General features: G+C 43.8%; 1 long non-coding RNA gene across 1 annotated transcript; it reads left to right on the top strand.

Moving 5' to 3' along the window:
• Positions 1–914: 914 nt before the first annotated feature.
• LOC128348702 (uncharacterized) lies at positions 915–10,133 on the top strand. Its single transcript, XR_008318265.1, has 3 exons — positions 915–1,016; positions 8,920–9,028; positions 10,058–10,133. It is a non-coding gene; the product is annotated as an uncharacterized LOC128348702 (long non-coding RNA).
• Positions 10,134–16,756: the final 6,623 nt, after the last annotated feature.

Here is a 16,756-nt window from a genome sequence, read left to right as displayed (position 1 = left end):
CTGATTGGTTTTTTTAAAATGCCAAAATTGGGTCAAACAATTCAAATTCAAATTAAATATTTGGACCAGATTTGAATTTGATTTGAATTTGAAATGCATTTTCAGAATTTGAATCAAATTCTAAAGGAATAAAAAATTCATTTTGTGCACATCTCTAATTTTCACGACCTCTGAACACCATTTCTTCTCTCAAAATAAATAATATTAAATTTACTGGCTGACAAGAGTAAGTCAGCCTAGTGACATTGCTTTTGTGCAGTCTGCAAAGGTTGCACACAAATTGTGTCACACAAGAGTAAGCCCATTATTTCCAATGGGCTTACATTCTGTAACACAATTCGCACAAATTTTGTCAGCCACCTTTTCTTGCAAAAGTCCCATGTTCTCTTCACAAACACTTCTACGTTATTGAATTGCTGTGAGTTGGGGAAGGGAGCCTACACAGTAACATTTTCTTTCCCTTCCAGTGAAAAAGCAACCTGCCAAGTTAGTCACTCAGATGTCAGTCACTAAAGGAAATGGATGTTTGGGGACAGTTCAAAAAGTGCAGAGAACATTTCTGAAGTATTTTGCTCCAGCAGCTGCACCACACCTTCTTCTTTTGCCATATAATATGGAATCTAGCCTGTCAGGTGGGCCATTCTTACCATGGGCTGTAGAATAAGAACCACGACCACTTGCGCTAAGAGCTCTCAGGGAAGTAGAACCCCAGGGTGAAACAACTGCAGGTTGGTTTGAATGCAGATATGTTTTGAATGCATACCCAATCCTTCTGGTACACAGGCACCAAAATGCCTGTATTATTGCACTAGTCCCCAGCTGCTCCTCACAATCTATGCTGTATACAATTGACAATTGTGACATCAGAGCCTGCACAATCATGTTTGCAGTGTAAATGCTGGGACCTTCCAGGGGCAAAACAAAAACAAAAACATGGCATGCTTCATTAAGGGTCATGTCCTAACTTCTATTTGAATGTCAAACTATCAAATCAAGAATGCAGGAACAAGCAGAAGGTAAGACCATACATACAAATATGTAGCAGATCAACACTCATTAAGGCTGGACTGACAAACCCACATGTTCTGGCTTTTACTACTGTTGTGAGTGGCTCTGAGGTTTTCAGGGCAGGCAACTGTGTGTCAAAACTTCCACCACACTGTCTTTGCCCATCGACATGTATCTCAGCATTCCACAGCAAGCAGGACAAGGTAGATGAAGATGATCGCCTAGGGCGAGGGTTCCCAACCTGTGGTCCTCCTGATGCTGCTGAATTACAACCATCAACCCCAGCCATCAACCCCAGCCACAACACCATCAACCCCAGCCACGATTTATTGTCGCTGGGGATTATGGGAGTCATAGTTCAGCAACATCTGGAGGACCACAGGTTGAGAACCACTGGGCTAGAGCACCAGCTCTTGGGGAGAGGGGCACAGGCTTTCAAGGAGACAGAGAGATTGATTGGCCCTGAGGATCTCAGGGCCTGCACTGTTGAGGGGAGGGAGGTGGCAGCAGTAGAGGAAAGGTGGGCATCGGTTGGGCTCCATGCTGCTCAGTTCTTTTCCCTCTTCCACTGTATCCCCAAACCAGCTAGTCATTCACCGGTCATTCATGTGGGCTGGTCATTCAGCCTGGCAAATGAGCTCCAGTTAAAGCTGGGTCTCAGCACTTCTCAGTTGGGGGAGTCAAACTTCACCTAGGGTGCCAAAAACTCTAGGGCTGGCCCATACAGCAAAATGGTAGAAATTAACTTAGATAACTGCTGTAGCATCATAGGTAGGAGAATGAGCTCTATGTTGGTAAGTTGTGCAGACAGTGTCTGCTGTAAAGTGCCTGCAAGTCCCAAGCCAGAAAGTTCTAGGTTGTTGAAGCTGTGTCTGAGCCTGGTCAGTGGCTTTAGATCAGTCTTCAACTGGTGGCAGCCTACCTCGAAGGAATGGCGTGTTCCTAAATTGGGATCAGAGCAATCTCTCTACTGAGGGTAGATCCCAGGAAAGCATAGAGTAACCCCTGCGCCATCACTGTGTGAGAGCCATCCGTACATCACACACACACAGTGGAATTGTCTGGCGGGAAAGGTAAGCTCGATCTTGCCCTCCCCACCCGTCAAAAATGATTGTGAGAACAACCTTCTTACATAATAAACTTGGATACTAAAAATGGTGATCATTTTGATCACTCAATTCCCCCCTATTATCCAATTTAAAAAGAGTTTCTCAGTACTACAGCGCTGCAAAGTCTTTCCACCAAATAGAGGATGAATCCCACCTCTCATGTATATTGTGGCACAATTTGCAATTAAATAAACCCCATACTGTATTTTTTTGTTCTTCTTTTCTTTCTTTTTTCCTTTTTTGGCTTTGTGAGAATTTCAGCTTTCAGCACACACATTGTTAATTAGGTACACCATTGCTTCTGCAGTACTCCATGCACACTACTAATTTATGGGAAGAAGACATAATTTCTAATTCTTACATGCTGGATCCCTCACACCCTTCAATCGTGGAAAGTTGTGTTCTACAAGATAATATTCAGATGAAAGATTGTGAATAATGAACCATCTGTAAAATGTAGGAATTGGTGTTTTAAAGGCTGTTTATAGGCTCAGGCACCAGTTTTTATTGGCCTTCTAAGAACATTGTGTGCAGGTCAGTGTTAACTGAGACACCAGCAGGTTAAGCAAAGCCACTTACAAGGAAAAAACCCAGATAGCACCCCTTCATGCTCCTAGGTGGATGCATAGCTCAAAAAGCCTGTAAGAATATCAGAACTGCCTTGCTGGACTGGACCAATAGTTGCCATTCTTTCCCCCCCAGCAGTGACCATCAAGCTACTGGAACATCTTAGGAAGGGCATAAAGATGATCCTATCCCCCTTTGTTTGTCTCTATCACCTGCTATTCAGAGGCATGTGAAAAGTATTTCTCACAAAAAGGCAAGTTTCTCTGTACCCTCAATGTTGCCAGAAGGGAACTGAACCCTTAAAGAACTTTCTTCCTGTGCTGGTTCTCTATCAGTCATGTGGATTGATCAATGGGGTATTATCAATAAATCACTATTTTTATTATTATTATTATTACATTTATATCCCGCTCTTCCTTCAAGGAGCCCAGAGCAGTGTACTACATACTTAAGTTTCTCTTTCACAACAACCCTGTGAAGTAGGCTAGGCTGAGAGAGAAGTGACTGGCCCACAGTCACCCAGCTAGTATTATGGCTGAATGGTGATTTGAACTCGGGTCTCTCCGGTCCTAGTCCAGCACTCTAAGCACTACACCACACTGACAAGCTGAAAATACTACAGAATCTAAGCATAAACATTCAAAAATAAGTTAAAAGTAGCATGTGTTCGGGCATAAACACAAATAAATACACTGCCCATGTGCACTAGAAGGACTAGATGCACTCAAATACAGTATTTCATCCCCTCAATGAGCAGAGATTGATTTTACCAAGGTAACAGCCTTCATAATAACTGTATTGCTGTATTTAATGATTGAATGGAAAGATCCAGAAGCTCATTCATATGGTAAACATGTGGTCAAATCTCAATCTTTTCCTCCCCACAGATAACTTGACCTGTAACACACAGCAATTGTTTCGCAGTACGTCACCCTTTAAATTTTAACTTCATTTGCAATGAGACTTGCCAGACTTACTTCAGTGCAGAAAAATGTTTTCTAAAAACTGAATCTCTATAGGGACATTGATTTAGTGCATATCATTCCAAACCACATTGCTGGATATATTTAGATTCTGACTTTGGATCAGGCCTGCTCAACTTAGGCCCCCCCAGCTGTTTTTGGACTATAACTCCCATAATCCCCAGCCATAGTGGCCAATAGCCAGGGATTATGGGAATTGTAGGCCAACATCTGCAGGAGGGCCAAAATTGAGCAGCCCTGCGAGATGCTTTGGGCAGTAGAACTGTTGGATGCTATTCTACTGTTTTTTACCTTGTGCAAGCCTGTGGCACTTCATAAGAAGAGTGTTACAAGTAATACACATTACTTGATAATACACATTACTTGATAATTTCCCTTTTCAGAACTCAAAACTCATAAAAAGAAAATTATTATTATTATTATTATTATTATTATTATTATTATTAATAATTTGATTTCTATACCGCCCTTCCAAAAATGGCTCAGGGTGGTTTACACAGAGAAATAATAAATAAATAAGATGGAACCCTGTCCCCAAAGGGCTCACATTCTAAAAAGAAACACAAGATAGACACCAGCCACAGCCACTGGAGGGGTACTGTGCTGGGGGTGTATAGGGCCAGTTACTTTACCCCTGCTAAATCAAGAGAAACACCACAGTAAAAGGTGCCTCTTTGCCCAGTTAGCAGGTAACTTAGGTCCACAAAAATGATCTATATGTGCATCACTGAGCATTACAGACATCTTTATGAATGGCTAATAGTTCTACGTAGGCTGGAAGACTGGCTGGTGACTCTAGAGAAGACGAAAGGGTCTACCTTTGCCTTCTCATCTTGCAAATCTTAATGGACAGAAAGGATCATATTAGTATATTAGTAGGAATGTGCACAAAACCAGCCAGGCTGGTTCAGTTCAAATCTGGGCCAGATTCAAAGCAACCCAGCCCAGCTTGGTTTGGGCACTGATCGAACTGGACTCAGTCTGGTTCAACCACTAAACCGGCTCAAACCAACTCAGAGCTCTACTGGTAAAGGGGAATCTGGTGAGAATTCCCCTTAACCAATAAAGGGGCGGGGGCTTCCCTAAAGCTATAGGGGGCAGGAGGGGAGTAACGTAGTGCTTACAGTGCAAGCTGTGGCTGTAGCGGCTGTGGGAGTAGTGGCTGGAGTTGCCCGGGCTGGCATCGGCCCAGTTCAGTCCTCTGTGCATGTGCAGGGGGCATTTAGTGACCTCCACACATGTGCAAAGGCCATTTGCATGATCACAAATGGTCACACAAATAGTCTCTGTGCATGTGTGGATGCCACTAAAATAGCCCCTGTGCATGTGCAGAGGTCTGAACCGGGCCACCGTTGGCTCGGGTTACTCTGGGGGAGGCTGGTGGGGGGGGCACTCCCACTGCCCCCCCCAACCACCACGGCTTGCACTGTAAGTACTAAATTACTCCCCTCCAGCCCCTCTAGATATAGAGAAGCCCCTGCCCCTGCCCTCCCTTTTACTGGTATAGTAAAGGGGAATCCTCACTTCACCAGTAGTGCTCTGAGCTGGCTCGGTTCGAACTGGGCCGGCTGGATGTTGGGCCCATCTTGAATTGAGCCAGCTCGCACACCCCTATATAGCAGCTAAATGTAAAAATGGTATTCCAGTTACCTTCAGGGCTGCAGAACTATCTAAGCCCCATCAGAAATGACGTATGCAGCTAGGAGTGAAAGAGCCAAGTGTAAATCCAACAAGACTAAAAAACCAGCTGCTGGAACTTACCTCAGCGAGACGTTCATAAGAAAGGAAGGGATGTAGTTATGGCTTTCAGGAAGGATGTGGGCTTTGCCCTGTGAATATATTGAAGATGCATATATTAAAGCTATTCACTTGACCAAAGCAGCTGAAACATTATGCTGATAGATGCTGGAAAACAAATCAAAATGCTGTGATACACTTCAAGCAGGAAGTGTGGAAGTGGCTGTGCCATCATCACTTCTTCAGTTTGTTTGCATGTTCGAACATGGGCCAGCAGGGGCGGATTAAGCCTTTTGCCACCCGTAGGTGGCCAAGGATTTTCCGCCCCCACTGCAGAAAGGAGGGTAGAGGTGGCGAGGAGGAGGCCCCCCCTTTTACTACTAAATGCCACCGCAGCGGTGAAGGCTGCACAGTGGTGGCTGCGGTGAGCACCGGGGGACGCGAGGCAAGTCCCCCCCCCAATATTCAAATGCACTGAGCAGCAGAATGGGGTATCTGGGAGGGTACCCCAATGGGGGGGAAGTTCCCCCATTTTACCTTAAGAAAGGCAGCTGTGGAGGCATTGGAGCAAGGGAGAGCTCCTTCCAGCTCCCTTCCTCCCTCTCAAATGAGTGGCATGTCCCGAAGCAACCCCTACATTGCCTCTGCGGTAATCCGCCATTGTGGGCTAGATATTCAGTCACACCTTAATCATGTAACATCCAAATCTGATTATGCCATGGCACAACTCTTGCAATACAATTGCTCTGCAAGAGCATCAACGAAGAGGCACTCCAAAAATTAAGAAACTGCAGTTCCTGTATACATGGGATTATCTGTGTATGACAAGACTAAGAAAAGAGATTTAGTGGAACATCTTGATGAACATAGAACCTGCATTTCATATGATAGGATTCTAGAAATAGTATCTGCTGAACTTGGAGAAGTTGTTATAGCTAAATATGTGGAAGATGGGGTTGTGTGCCCACCAGTATTGAGGAGAAAAGGCTACCATGGACAATATTCCTACAGTAACTACTGCCACATCATCTTTCCATGATACCAGAACTGTATTTCAACTGAGAAAACCGCTTATTGAGCCCTTTCTCACAAGCAGTGAGAAAGGGCTACAGAGTTTGCAGGGAGGATCATTCCACCTTCCCTGGGCGGGCGGATTGCCCACCCAGATGAGCACTGGCTGCTGCCGGCTGCTCCAAGGGTCGGGGTGCTGGGACGCATTGCCCCACGTTGCCCTGCTCCCTAAAGCTCCAATAATGTACCGTGTGAGCATGGGGATGCCCCCCCGCCCTTTCCAAGTCTGCTAACTGTGGCCGCTTGCAGCTATGGTTGACAGACGATCATAAAAATGAGGTCGAGGGAGCACTCACTCCCTTTACCTCGTTTTAAAGGGCATCTTAATAGGTGGGTTTGCTGCTGTGGTGCTGCTGGGACCGGGCCCAATCCTGTTGGTACACACGCGTGTGCAAAACTGGGCTGGGCTTCCTTAGCCCAGTTTTGCACGTGCATGTGAATAGCCTCAAAGTAACTTTAGTTTGCAGTGTAAAGAAGGTTTCTGAATTGCCTGAATAGTTTAACCAGCTTACTTTTCGAAGTATGCGCCAACTCCTCCTAAAGTGGTATCTGCATGTCCTGTAATGTTACCTGGCCCATCACTCTTCAAGGACATCCTACATATGGAGACAGGATGGCTCCAGAAGATAAGCCTTGTGGAAGCGGTGGACAAGGTTGCCTGCCTCACCTGATCAGCTCCCCCGTGCAGCACAGAGAAGTCAGCATTTTGAAATCAGCATCATATCACTGCTTCCTCTGATATGTGAACAGGCCCATCCAGTTGATATTGCAAAGCATGTTTTGAACAAGATATGGGAGACAGTTGAACTCCTAAACTCGGGGCAAATACCTGTTATGGCTGCTAACTGCTCTTTGCTGTTGCCAAACAAATCCAGTGGCAATGGAATCATATATGGAGAGGACAAATCTGTAATAATGTTTGGAAGGTTACATATTGAAATGGTGCATTGAGATCAGTTGGAAATTTGCTGTAAGACAGTGGTTGGGCTGCAGCCCTTGTCAAAGCAGGCATAAGATCATCTGGTACTGCAGATTTGTTTTTGACAGCCTCAAACATAACAGAAACACGACAAGCACATCAGATCACAGTTTGTATAAACCTCTGGACAGAGCATACAATCAGGATTGCACTGAAGGAGCGAACCTTTCTGAAGGCTGTGTCATGGACTTTGGTGTGAGAAGCATAAATCTGAAAGTCCACAATTTCACCTCTGGTACCTTACAAAACTTTTGATGAAACTGACCATCCTCACTCTTTATTCAAACATTTAGAGAAGCAAACCTTGTACTGTACTGTGAAACATTATCTGAACTGATTCTGGTTTTTGTTGGGGGTGGTGGCGGTGGTTGCTAACAACAATTCCAACAATTCCCATTGGCTCCACATTCACTTAAGAGACATGATGTCATTGGATGCAGTAATATGGGGTTGCAAGGATGTTTTGATCAAAGCATTTCACTGCCATAACAGTTCTGTCATCACTGAAGAAGCATGGTCTTCAGACCATTTGGGTTTCTTTTGGAAGAGATGCAAAGCACTGTTGGACTCCTGTCCACAAAACTGCAGAATCATTAGGGTCTGGAAATTTTTTGTGGATCACCCTTCTTTCCCCCATGCACTGTGTGTGATACCATACCATCATTTTGTGAGAAAGGCAAAAAGTGTGCATGGAATGTATTTGATGATGTGTCAAGTGTGTTTACAAAACTGAGTCAATGCCCAGCAGTGATTGAAAACCAGGATCTCAACATCTTGGAGAGATTTCTGGTAATCATGTATGACAGAGGTAGTACAGGTGTGCATGAGAATGATGCAAGACTGAACTGTTTGCAAGGAAACAAAAATCCTATTTTGATATTGTGCCGACCCAGGATGCCCCCTTACTGCACTCAAAGTGGGCTGAGTACCAGGCAGGAATAATATGGGGCCAAACTACTATTTGCAAACCAACATAGCAAGTTCTGCTATATGAAGATGGACAAAAGAGCAAAGTACATGGAAAATCCTTTGGACAACACTTACACCTGTTGCGGAATGCTGCAAGGAGCTTATGAAATATACATGCAACGCTGACCACAAAGAAGGGTGTAAGTGTTTCCAAAGTGGCTTCAACTGCACTGAATTGCGTAGCTGTACATACTTAGATTAGAATGCAATCCAATGGATTTCTTTTATTTCATTAATCCATAACTTTAATCACTACAGTGCAGTACTGTGTTATACACCCTATTGTTGCTTACAAGAATCAGTGAAGCTGAATAGTAATTAAACATTGTTACTTACGATTCAGATATATTAGTTCAATTTCATACTAAATGTATTGTTGCAAATACTGATGCTTAATTCCATCAATTAAAATATATTCTATATTATAATAATACTACTTTCTTAATTTAATATTGGTCTGTAACAGATATTACAATTATAATGCAATTTTATATAGGTTGCCAACAGTATTAAGTATTAAGGTCTGGACTATACCCAGAGCACCACTGACCACTGATGACCAAGTTGAGCATATGGCCTGCCACATATGTGGGACTAGAAAACAGGTAAGACAAGCCCATGATTGTCATGAAGGACATGAAGTCCCAAGTGTTAATGAAACCTGCACTAGACAACGTAGCCTCAGTGTGGACATTAAAGACCTCCAGGACTAACAGCCTCAGGGTCCTCAATGCCACATCCGAGACCACTTCAAGCAGCTCAGGCAGGGAGATTGTTGGACAATGGGGTGGACGGTATACAGAATCCCAACTTTGTCTTGTGATCCCTGTGGCTATACTTGCCTGTTCCCATTGCACCTCAGATTGAATCTTGGCTGTATAACAGTTTCTATTGACAAGGAACCAGTTTCCTCTGGTTCAAGGCAAGGAAATAAGTCATTTGTGCCAGCTTCTTCTTAGTGCCCCCAAGTCATTAGTGTGATCATAAGGGACTATGAGATACCACTCTGATAGCCACTGCCCTAACTAAGCATGCACAGAAAGTGCTGGAACAGACCAAGCATCAAAGTACTGAGACTGGAATGCAGTTTCTCTCTCTTAATGACAAAACACCAGATCAAGTCAAGAAACCAAGGACAAATTTGCTCCCACAGATAAGACTTTTAGATGTAATCAAGCGAGTCAAGCTGAAAATCACTGTCCACCTTCCCCCTCCAGATTGTCTCCCTTGGGAGATCACTTATTCAGCCTTCTTGTTTTAAGAAGATTACACAGCCCGGCTACACTTTCTGTCTAAGTATTTTCCCATTCACAGAGCAGTGGGTGCACCTGGTATCATGCCCTCAGGCGACTTTGAAGTTATTTTAAAAACCCTCTTGGAGTTAGTACTTTGTACAGTTCAGATTCAGGATTCACCCAGAGAAATCACTATGCTGGGGCCCCTCAATTCCTTGCAAGCCGAGAACCTAGCTGCCCGGGATTTCTGCTTGCCAGTCAAATCTCCCATCTCATTGCTCCAGCACAGCAAAACTGCAAGACAGGTTGTATAGAACTATTTATCTATTCCCACATTATCTCTCCCTCTCTTGTTTCCTCCCTCTCTCTCTCTCTCTCTCTCTCTCTCCCACTTCCTAGTGCTTGCAACTGTCTCCCCTGTCCCTGAGTGCTGACCTGTAAATGTGTGTTAGAGGCAACTCTATGCCATTCTCAGAACATTAACCGCGGAAGAGAAAATCACCATCAGCAAATCTGCTGAGGCGCTAACCCCTGCCTTTCACTTCTAAATCTCTATTCTTCAATAAAACTCAGCTTTGCTTATAAGAAAAGTGTCTGTACTCTATTGTGCCCTTTTGAGTGCTCCAACACAGGTGTATCCTATCCATGGCCAGCTTTCCCAGTATATAATTTGACTGCATGCAAGTTTACACTAGGTTTAGTTAAATTCTCTACATTAAGTCAAAGCGTAATCATGAGGGGTGGCAACAACCACACTTCAGAGCAAACCTGGTAATAGATTTACTGGTGGAGAAGGGGTGTACAGCCATGACACTGATAACACAGCACTGCATGCAGACACTTATAAGTACCTAGCAATGCCCCCACTTACTTGTATCATGCCAAGTTGGAGCACTAGACACAGAAGGAACACAGTCATTGTCCTGTTCCATTCTTTCCTTTGCCCTCCTGTTTTAGGGGTGAGAGTTGCTTATAACTTTTGTGTATTCACATAGAATTGTCCCATTATTCTGTAGTATTTATACCGCCATTAAGGAACGGCAAGGTCATCATATAGTCTATAGGTTCTTTTAAGAGAGTTGTCTCAGCAGCTGGTATAGAAAACCAGTTGCTGGTTCAGAGAAGATCAGAATTCTTAGAGTTTGGACATTTGAAATCTCCTCCAAAGCATTGTCTCTATGACTCAGGATTTGTAGCACAATGTCAGAGGGTTTTTCCCTGCAATTTGAAAAAAGTATGATTTAGGGTGGAAATCAGTCTCATTCAATCAGAGCAGAGACTCGAGCATGATGAGACATGGCTCCGGTGTGTAAAATATACAGCCTGTCCAGGTAATATGATGCATTCACTCCTGTAATTGCTGCCACTGGCCTATGTAAAATGGTGAAAAATTCCAGATTCATTCTTTGCACAACCCATCTGCTAGGTTATCATTACTTAGAAACAGAAATCCTCTCATTCCTTTAACAAGAAGGAATTTTTACAATTAAACTGTCCCATGCAATTTCAATACAGTTTGGTCTTGACAATCCATGTGTGTGATGTAACCTAGAAAACAGTCCATTAATCACATCTTAAATGTTTGATTTCCAAGGCAGGATTAAATGCACTTAAGAACATAAGAAGAGCCTTGGTGGATCAGGCACAAGACCTATCTAGTCCAGCATCCTGTTTCCCACAGTGGCCCACCACATGCTTCTGGGAAGCCCACAACCAGAAGATTAGGGAGGAGAGCTGGTCTTGTGGTAGTGAGCATTTGAGAGCTTTGCTAAGCAGGGTCATCCTTGCTTTGCATTTGGATGGCTGACTACGTATCAGCACTGCCTGCTATAAGCTGTTCCGCTTAGGGAATGGGGCCCTAGCTCTTTGGTAGAGCATCTGCTTGCATGCAGAAAGTCTCAGGTTCCCTCCTTGGCATCTCCAGGAAGGGCTGGGAGAGACTCCTGCCTGAAACCAGGGGTGCATCTAGGTAATTTTGGCACCTGAGCCTCTCCTGCTGTGGGCTCCCCTGCCACGAGGCCCCCCAAACCTACTTGGGGGGGGGCCTCCTGCCATGCTGAACCTCTGGGTTTTTAAAAAAATTTCAGCCGCCACGTGGCCAAGGAGTGGCTGCCGGGGGTGTGTGTGAGCCGAGCAGTCCTCCCTGCCCAGTGGCAGTGGCCGGAGCAACCACTAGGCCTGACCATTCGGCCCAGAGGCTCTTGCTAACTGCGAGGCGTGCCTGCACAGTTGAAAGAGATTGCCACAAGCCTGTGTCGTCATGGTGTTGGTGGCTTCTCAGATCCAGGGAGTTTTGGATGGTACAGATTATCTAGACCAGGGATTCTCAAACTTGGGTCCTCAGATGTTTTTGGACTTCAACTCCCATAATCCCCAACCAAAGGCCACTGGGACTGGGGATTATGGGAGTTGAAGTCCAAAAACATCTTGAGGACCCAAGTTTGAGAATCCCTGATCTAGACCAACTTCAAACTGGCGTTTGAGCAGGCTATGGGGTTGAGACTGCTTTGGTCAGTCTGATGGATTATCTCCAACTGGCGATTGACAGACGGAGTATGACTCTGCTGATCATTTTGGATCTCTCAGCATCTTTTGATACCATTGGCCATGGTATCCTTCAGGGTCACCTGAGGGAGGTGGGATTGAGTGGCACTATTTTACAGTGGTTCCATTCCTACCTCTCTAGTACTGTAAATATGAGATCAGACCAGATCAGATCTAACAAGGTAATTCTTCTAGTTGCAGCTTCTACTGTCATTTCAGCACTTGGCAGCCCTCAGGGAGCAAAGAGAATCATACAGGAGTGTGTGCATGTCGGCTGAATTTCACATGTTGATCTGAATTAATCAACCAGTTATTCAGCTGAAGCTTTCTCACGTTTAAAGTATTCATTTTCAGAGTGATAAGGATCATAGGGGAGTCGATTATCTTTTGCTTTTCATATATAGAAAGTACTATTCCCCCCCACTGCCAAAACCCTGCCACTGAAATCATGCGAAATGTTTGACATCCATCTGAACCTAGTACTGTGATCCCAGTCTGGATCAGGGGCCCCCATGGCTACTTTGTATAAGAGAAAAGATGTAGGGAGTTCCAGTCATGGGATTCCTCCCAAGCGCTCTTAAAGTAACATCTGGTTTGGTTCTAAAAATATGTATAACAATAGGCAGCAAAACAAACTAAAACATCAGGGCATCAATAGGGCTATTCAAGTGGTTATCAAAATAAAAGTAGGAGGCATACAGCCCAGGTTTGCAGGCTCATGAGAATCCATGCAAGTCTCTCCACTTCAGCTCACTCAAATGTGAGTAGCCGAGATCCTGTACCTTGTTTTTTCTACTTAGGTAGGATGAAAATAGGAGCCATCCAACCCTGGTGTGCCCATCGAGTGGGTGCATTTGCCATTTCTAGGAGCAAGCAGCCATGTTTGTAATAAAGAGCTGTGGAAACAGGGGCTGCAATCTGTAAATGTACCACTCTGAACAGCACACACTGTGGTTCTTTGCTAGCAATGCCTGCAGTAGGGCTGGTCCTGCCTCCTGCTCCTTCATGACCAATCAGGGAATGGCTGATGATGCAACGAGGGCTGCCAGTCTCTTGGCAGTGCAAAGCATGATGGGAAGGTTTTGCCAATCCTCAGAAGACCTTTCCCCGCCTCCCAGCTCCCTTTTGCAACAATGGAGACCACAGCTGCTGTGATTGTCTGGGTGTTGAGATTGCAGACCCCAAGAGAGGATCTGCTTGTCTGTGGCAAACAGGGTAGGAGCTCTTTACCTGACACCCCAACCACTCCCATATGATCTTGTGTCTCAATAAGCTACATACAGAGGGGTACACAGGAAGCCTTTGTGAGGGTCTCCCAGGACTCCAATGGGATATCCTGTGGCCACAGATTGCATCCAAACTGAGGAAGGGCCTGATATAAACTGGACCGGGTTCAGAAAGTCCTGTCAGTAGCCCAGAGTCTCAGTATATTCTAATGCCTCTAAAATGTAAATACTACACTTCTACTAGCAAGAAACATTACAGGAGCATATAAAAAGATTATACAATTCAATTCTGTATACTTCTAATGCTCTCCTTGGCATAGAGTCATCTGGCTAAGAAACCACATCTACTCCTCGCCTTTCCACATGTTGGCATGAAAGTTAGTACAGTGATCTTTTTAATTCAAACCATATCAGATCCTTGGTGTATTTTAGGCATTACAAAAACAGTTTGCATATTTTAAATTTAACTAGGCCCAAATTTTAAAGAATTCCTTCTAAACAAAACATTTAATTACACAGGATCCTCTTTTGTAAGTCAGCAAAATAATTCTTCTTCTTGGGAGGTCCAGATTTTTGAAACATAAAGATTATTCCCACTAAAGACATTTGATGCAATCACCTGCAAGACTTCCCTGCCTCTTGCCCTATCCAAGGTTTCTTTTTGTTTCTTTTGTTTGAAACGTATATTGCCACTCTTCAGCCAAACAAGAGCTCTCAAGGCAGCTTGAGAGTTTTTAGATGATCTGGAACAAATGATTAGTGTAGGACTATTTTAATTTGCAAACACTTTTAGCCACTTGAGATACTGTACATATGGGATTATTTTAGCTGTGCTTTTTAATCTTATCTACTGTTCCTTTTGTCTTTAAAATTTCTTAAATCTAATTCTCAACCAAAAATAAACAAGAAAATTGACCACTTTGGAGTCATTCAAATTCTTGCATATTGCCATATAATCACAAGTGAGTCCTCTTTTAAGAAACAAAGCTCAGAAGGTCCACAAAAGCTTGTCTTCCACATACCAGTTTGCTGCTGTTCACAGCTCTAGTGAGCTGCGGCTTTGGCACCATTTTTCTTTGAAAAATTCCTTTTCTTTTTTCTTTCTAGTAGTCATGACATTGTCATGCAGTGACAATGTCATGTGACAATGTCACTGAGGCTGAATGAAGCCAATTCAGAGTGAGGACAGTTATTCCTGCACAGCGTTGCTCTCTCTGAACTAACTATGTTTGCCCTCAGGGACATGATCACGTAGCCACATCTGACTGGCTGTATAACAATATCAGTGTTACTAGGAAGAAAAGGGGCTATTTTCCAAACAAAAATAGTGCCAAAGCTGCTGTCAGTCAGGGCTGTGAAGAGGCTCATAATGGAGTACCACTGCTGCCTGTATATGAAGTACAGGAGGGGGTGGGGGCATGAGTCAACCTAATGTTTGTGTGGGGTGGCATACTTTCTCTGCAGAGTACCCCCCGCCCCGCCCCCACACAATTTGGTGAAAAAAAACCCTCACTGGCTCTCAAAAAAGGGTGTGCAGATTTAAGTCTGATAAAATGATCATGAAATGTACCACCCCTCTTTGACCCTTTTTGTGTTATTAAAATATATAATTATCTGTGTCAATATGGTAAGAACTTCCTGTATGGAAATAATAGTCAAACTAAGCAAAAATAAATCAAAATTGCCAGTTATAGAACTAATATAATCAAGACTCCATCTCTGATGGCAGAGGAGACGGCATGCAGGTGAGAAAGCACATTTACGTCAGAAGGAATGGTTTAGTTCTATTTTTGAGTAGCTACTTTCAGCCATTTATACCAGTTGTTATGTCTTGAACAAAATCTAGACAACTAGTCAAACATCTCACATCAGTGAGAGAGCTCAAGGAAGTCTCGGAAGATGGAAAATAACTCAGATGAATAAAAAGCAAAAGACAAACAGAAACATAGTCTGCTCCCTAGATCTATCGCCAGGAACGACCATGGTTCAGTGGGAAGCGGTGCTGCTGGTTCAAGTGGTGTCCCTACTCTTCCCCTTGAATCAACACCCAGCATGACCACAGATTAAATTTTGACAATAATGGTATCTCAGAGCATGGGCTCAGGATGGGAGTTTTGCTGGAACTCTTCCATCCAAGCAGTATATTGGCATCTCCTGCTCAGCCAACAGAGTCTAATAAAGCCACAGTCCATGACTCAGGAACGCTGGTCAGTCTTAGAAGCTGGAAGACAAAAAAATCAGACAGCATAGACTCACAGGGGCTTAAATGAAACTGAGGGCTTGGATTATTATGCAGCATAGGTAAAACACTGCCACTCCAACTTTCTCCACATACAAAATGCAAAATGGTGGGAGGCCATAATAGAGGCAGGAATATCTAGGAGACTAGCTCTATTGTAGTGCCCATTAGAAGATCTAACCATCTAGACAGTGGAAGAATTTACTGGAGTAGTGGAAGAGCTGCCTCCCCATTGGCTTCTGCCCATCCCTTTCTGGTAACATTTGTATTTAGAAACCTCACAGGCGGGGCCATGAGATCATGCCTTTTTCCACACAAATGTCACCAGGCCAGAATGAAGCCTAACGGATCCAGAATTCTGTTCTGAGCAGCAGCCAGACACTTGCTCTGAAAGCTCATAAAAAGGCATGATGGCCATATGATCTTGCTTGCCCTCAGGATCTGGAGATTCCATTTTGCTTTCTTAGTTAAGAATCATAGAAAGACCTGTCCTCCATGAATTTATCTAACTCTGTGATCGAATGGAGAGAGAGAGAGAGAGTTGGCATTAGTTGCATTGGAGTAGGAGGTGGTTTGAACTGAGGGTTGAGGGATTGAGATGTGTGTTCCAAACAAGAGAGAATGTTCAGGGGGTTGTGTGGAATTTGAAAGGTGAATGTGTGGAGGCTGGAGAACCAGCAGTGTTCTGGGCAGCTCCTAGTAACAGACAAGAAGGTCTGGAAGAATTCATTAAGTTTACAAACCCAGTTTTAATTACCTCGGTTCCAGTTATCGCACCTCCCTACTGTATATGTTACATTTTATCCAGAAGGAAAGAGCCACTCAGAAAGTGGAACAGCTGATGTACCTAGGACATGGTAGAAAGGTTTGTGGGCCCTGCTTTGCAGATATCTTTATTCTAATCAGTAAATAATAAAATTATTCTTGTTTTTATTCTATATCCCAAGTTTTGTTTCATTTATATCCTGAACATATATTCCTATCCTGCGCTTGCGAGGCTATGTCACCAAAGGTGTTTGAGTGGAACAAGAATCTATATGGGGGTAGCGAGGAGAAGTTTTAAAAAACCTGAATAAATTCCCAGAAACT

Source organism: Hemicordylus capensis, chromosome 1 (assembly GCF_027244095.1).
Source record: "Hemicordylus capensis ecotype Gifberg chromosome 1, rHemCap1.1.pri, whole genome shotgun sequence".
NCBI classification, from domain to species: Eukaryota; Metazoa; Chordata; class Lepidosauria; order Squamata; family Cordylidae; genus Hemicordylus; species Hemicordylus capensis.
The sequence above is the reverse complement of the archived record's forward strand: the minus strand, read 5'-3'. Positions and strand labels throughout refer to the sequence as shown.